This window comes from Papaver somniferum, unplaced genomic scaffold, assembly GCF_003573695.1.
Source record: "Papaver somniferum cultivar HN1 unplaced genomic scaffold, ASM357369v1 unplaced-scaffold_123, whole genome shotgun sequence".
NCBI classification, from domain to species: Eukaryota; Viridiplantae; Streptophyta; class Magnoliopsida; order Ranunculales; family Papaveraceae; genus Papaver; species Papaver somniferum.
The window spans coordinates 7148144-7153408 of NW_020621381.1; positions in this window are offsets into that span (position 1 = coordinate 7148144).

Here is a 5265-nt window from a genome sequence, read left to right on the forward strand (position 1 = left end):
CACTGGGATCTACAAGCTAGGAAATTCGTTAAAGAATGATAATAACAAATCCCTACAATAGTGAAGATCAACTTTGAATGTTTTCTAAAAATCCTTGAAAACTCAAAAAACCCTGAAAACTCTAAAAAGTCCTAAAATATCTAAAGAGCTCTGAAAAATCTAAATAGCTCTGGAAAACTCTAAAAAGCTCTGAAAAAGTTTTAAGTTAATTATATTTCGTAGCATTAGTATCTACTAGCCAGGGGATTCGTTACAGCTTCTTTATAATGAATGATACTAACAAAATTCCCTACAATAATGAAGATTATCTTTGGATGTTTCTTAAAAACCCTAAAAACACTAAAGAGCCCTGAAAGAGCTCTGAGAAACTCTAAAAAGCTCAGGAAGACCCCAATAAGCTTAAAAAGCTTAAATTTAATAATACTCTTTAGCACTGGCATCTACAAGCTAGGAGATTCGTTAAAGAATGATAATAACAAATCCCTACAATAGTGAAGATCAACTTTGAATGTTTTCTAAAAAGCCTTGAAAAATCTAAAAACCCTGAAAACTCTAAAAAGTCCTAAAATATCGAAAGAGCTCTGAAAAATCTAAATAGCTCTGAAAAACTCTAAAAAACTCTGAAAAAGTTTGAAGTTAATTATATTCGTAGCACTAGTATCTACTAGCCAGGGGATTCGTTAAAGCCAACTGAAAGTAACTTAATTCTTTATAATGAATGATACTAACAAAGTTCCCTACAATAATGAAGATTATCTTTGGATATATCCTAAAAAAACAAAAGAGCCCTGAAAGAGCTCTGAGAAACTCTAAAAAGCTCAGGAAGACTCCAATAAGCTTAAATTTAATAATACTCTGTAGCACTGGGATCTACAAGCTAGGAGATTCGTTAAAGAATGATAATAACAAATCCCTACAATAGTGAAGATCAACTTTGAATGTTCTCTAAAAAGTCTTGAAAACTCTAAAAACCCTGAAAACTGTTAAAAGCCCTAAAATATCTAAAGAGCTCTGAAAAACTCTAAAGTAATATTTCGTTAGTTATATTTCGTAGCACTAGTATCTACTAGCCAGGGGATTCGTTAAAGCCAACTGAAAGTAACTTAATTCTTTATAATGAATGATACTAACAAAGTTCCCTACAATAATGAAGATTATCTTTGGATATATCCTAAAAACACTAAAGAGCTCTGAGAAACTCTAAAAAGCTCAGGATGACTCCAATAAGCTTTAAAAAGCTTAAATTTAATAATACTCTGTAGCACTGGGATCTACAAGCTAGGAGATTCGCTAAAGAATGATAATAACAAATCCCTACAATAGTGAAGATCAACTTTGAATGTTCTCTAAAAAGTCTTGAAAACTCTAAAAACCCTGAAAACTGTTAAAAGCCCTAAAATATCTAAAGAGCTCTGAAAAACTCTAAAAAGGTCTGAAAATGTTTTAAGTTAATTATATTTCGTAGCACTAGTATCTACTAGCCAGGAGATTCGTTAAAGCCAACTGAAAGTAACTTAATTCTTTATAATGAATGATACTAACAAAATTCCCTACAATAATGAAGATTATCTTTGGATGTTTCTTAAAAACCCTAAAAACACTAAAGAGCCCTGAAAGAGCTCTGAGAAACTCTAAAAAGCTCAGGAGGACCCCAATAAGCTTTAAAAAGCTTAAATTTGATAATATTATGTAGCACTGGGATCATAAAGCTAGGAGATTCGTTAAAGAATGATAATAACAAATCCCTACAATAGTGAAGATCAACTTTGAATGTTTTCTAAAAAGCTTTGAAAACTCTAAAAACCCTGAAAACTCTAAAAATTCCTAAAATATCTAAAGAGCTCTGAAAAATCTAAATAGCTCTGAAAAACTCTAAAAAGCTCTTAAAAAGTTTTAAGTTAATTATATTCGTAGCACTAGTATCTACTAGCCAGGGGATTCGTTAAAGCCAACTGAAAGTAACTTAATTATTTATAATGAATGATACTAACAAAGTTCCCTATAATAATGAAGATTATCTTTGGATATATCCTAAAAAAACAAAAAAGGCCTGAAAGAGCTCTGAGAAACTCTAAAAAGCTCAGGAAGATTCCAATAAGATTTAAAAAGTTTAAATTTAATAATACTATGTAGCATTGGGATCTACAAGCTAGGAGATTCGTTAAAGAATGATAATAACAAATCCCTACAATAGTGAAGATCAACTTTGAATGTTCTCTAAAAAGTCTTGAAAACTCTAAAAACCCTGAAAACTGTTAAAAGCCCTAAAATATCTAAATAGCTCTGAAAAACTCTAAAAAGCTCTGAAAAAGCTTTAAGTTAGTTATATTTTGTAGCACTAGTATCTACTAGCCAGGGGATTCGTTAAAGCCAACTGAAAGTAACTTAATTCTTTATAATGAATGATACTAACAAAGTTTCCTACAATAATGAAGATTATCTTTGGATATATCCTTAAAAAATAAAAGAGCCCTGAAAGAGCTCTGAGAAACTCTAAAAAGCTCAGGAAGATTCCAATAAGATTTAAAAAGCTTAAATTTAATAATACTCTGTAGCATTGGGATCTACAAGCTAGGAGATTCGTTAAAGAATGATAATAACAAATCCCTACAATAGTGAAGATCAACTTTGAATGTTCTCTAAAAAGTCTTGAAAACTCTAAAAACCCTGAAAACTGTTAAAAGCCCTAAAATATCTAAATAGCTCTGAAAAACTCCAAAAAGCTCTGAAAAAGCTTTAAGTTAGTTATATTTCGTAGCACTAGTATCTACTAGCCAGGGGATTCGTTAAAGCCAACTGAAAGTAACTTAATTCTTTATAATGAATGATACTAACAAAGTTTCCTACAATAATGAAGATTATCTTTGGATATATCCTAAAAAAACAAAAGAGCCCTGAAAGAGCTCTGAGAAACTCTAAAAAGCTCAGGAAGACTCCAATAAGATTTAAAAAGCTTAAATTTAATAATACTCTGTAGCATTGGGATCTACAAGCTAGGAGATTCGTTAAAGAATGATAATAACAAATCCCTACAATAGTGAAGATCAACTTTGAATGTTCTCTAAAAAGTCTTGAAAACTCTAAAAACCCTGAAAACTGTTAAAAGCCCTAAAATATCTAAATAGCTCTGAAAAACTCCAAAAAGCTCTGAAAAAGCTTTAAGTTAGTTATATTTCGTAGCACTAGTATCTACTAGCCAGGGGATTCGTTAAAGCCAACTGAAAGTAACTTAATTCTTTATAATGAATGATACTAACAAAGTTTCCTACAATAATGAAGATTATCTTTGGATATATCCTAAAAAAATAAAAGAGCCCTGAAAGAGCTCTGAGAAACTCTAAAAAGCTCAGGAAGATTCCAATAAGCTTTAAAAAGCTTAAATTTAATAATACTCTGTAGCACTGGGATCTACAATTTAGGAGATTCGTTAAAGAATGGTAATAACAAATCCCTAGAATAGTGAAGATCAACTTTGAATGTTTTCTAAAAAGCCTTGAAAACTCTAAAAACCCTGAAAACTGTTAAAAGCCCTAAAATATCTAAAGATCTCTGAAAAACTCTAAAAAGGTCTGAAAAAGCTTTAAGTTAGGTATATTTCGTAGCACTAGTATCTACTAGCCAGGGGATTCGTTAAAGTCAACTGAAAGCAACTTAATTCTTTATAATGAATGATACTAACAAAGTTCCCTACAATAATGAAGATTATCTTTGGATATATCCTAAAAAAACTAAAGAGCCCTGAATGAGCTCCGAGAAACTCTAAAAAGCTCAGGATGACTCCAATAAGCTTTAAAAAGCTTAAATTTAATAATACTCTGTAGCACTGGCATCTACAAGCTAGGAGATTAATTAAAGAATGATAATAACAAATCCCTACAATAGTGAAGATCAACTTTGAATGTTTTCTAAAAAGCCTTGAAAACTCTAAAAACCCTGAAAAATCTAAAAAGTCCTAAAATATCTAAAGAGCTCTGAAAAATCTAAATAGCTCTGAAAAACTCTAAAAAGCTCTGGAAAAGTTTGAAGTTAATTATATTCGTAGCACTAGTATCTACTAGCCAGGGGATTCGTTAAAGCCAACTGAAAGTAACTTAATTATTTATAATGAATGATACTAACAAAGATCCCTACAATAATGAAGATTATCTTTGGATATATCCTAAAAAAACAAAAGAGCCCTGAAAGAGCTCTGAGAAACTCTAAAAAGCTCAGGAAGACTCCAATAAGATTTAAAAAGCTTAAATTTAATAATACTCTGTAGCATTGGGATCTACAAGCTAGGAGATTCGTTAAAGAATGATAATAACAAATCCCTACAATAGTGAAGATCAACTTTGAATGTTCTCTAAAAAGTCTTGAAAACTCTAAAAACCCTGAAAACTGTTAAAAGCCCTAAAATATCTAAATAGCTCTGAAAAACTCTAAAAAGCTCTGAAAAAGCTTTAAGTTAGTTATATTTCGTAGCACTAGTATCTACTAGCCAGGGGATTCGTTAAAGCCAACTGAAAGTAACTTAATTCTTTATAATGAATGATACTAACAAAGTTTCCTACAATAATGAAGATTATCTTTGGATATATCCTAAAAAAACAAAAGAGCCCTGAAAGAGCTCTGAGAAACTCTAAAAAGCTCAGGAAGACTCCAATAAGATTTAAAAAGCTTAAATTTAATAATACTCTGTAGCATTGGGATCTACAAGCTAGGAGATTCGTTAAAGAATGATAATAACAAATCCCTACAATAGTGAAGATCAACTTTGAATGTTCTCTAAAAAGTCTTGAAAACTCTAAAAACCCTGAAAACTATTAAAAGCCCTAAAATATCTAAAGAGCTCTGAAAAACTCTAAAAAGCTCTGAAAAAGCCTCAAGTTAGTTATATTTCGTAGCACTAGTATCTACTAGCCAGGGGATTCGTTAAAGCCAACTGAAAGTAACTTAATTCTTTATAATGAATGATACTAACAAAGTTCCCTACAATAATGAAGATTATCTTTGGATATATCCTAAAAACACTAAAGAGCCCTGAAAGAGCTCTGAGAAACTCTAAAAAGCTCACGAAGACTCCAATAAGCTTTAAGAAGCTTAAATTTAATAATACTCTGTAGCACTGGGATCTACAAGCTAGGAGATTCGTTAAAGAATGATAATAACAAATCCCTACAATAGTGAAGATCAACTTTGAATGTTTTCTAAAAAGCCTTGAAAACTCTAAAAACCCTGAAAACTCTAAATAGCTCTGAAAAACTCTAAAAAGCTCTGAATAAG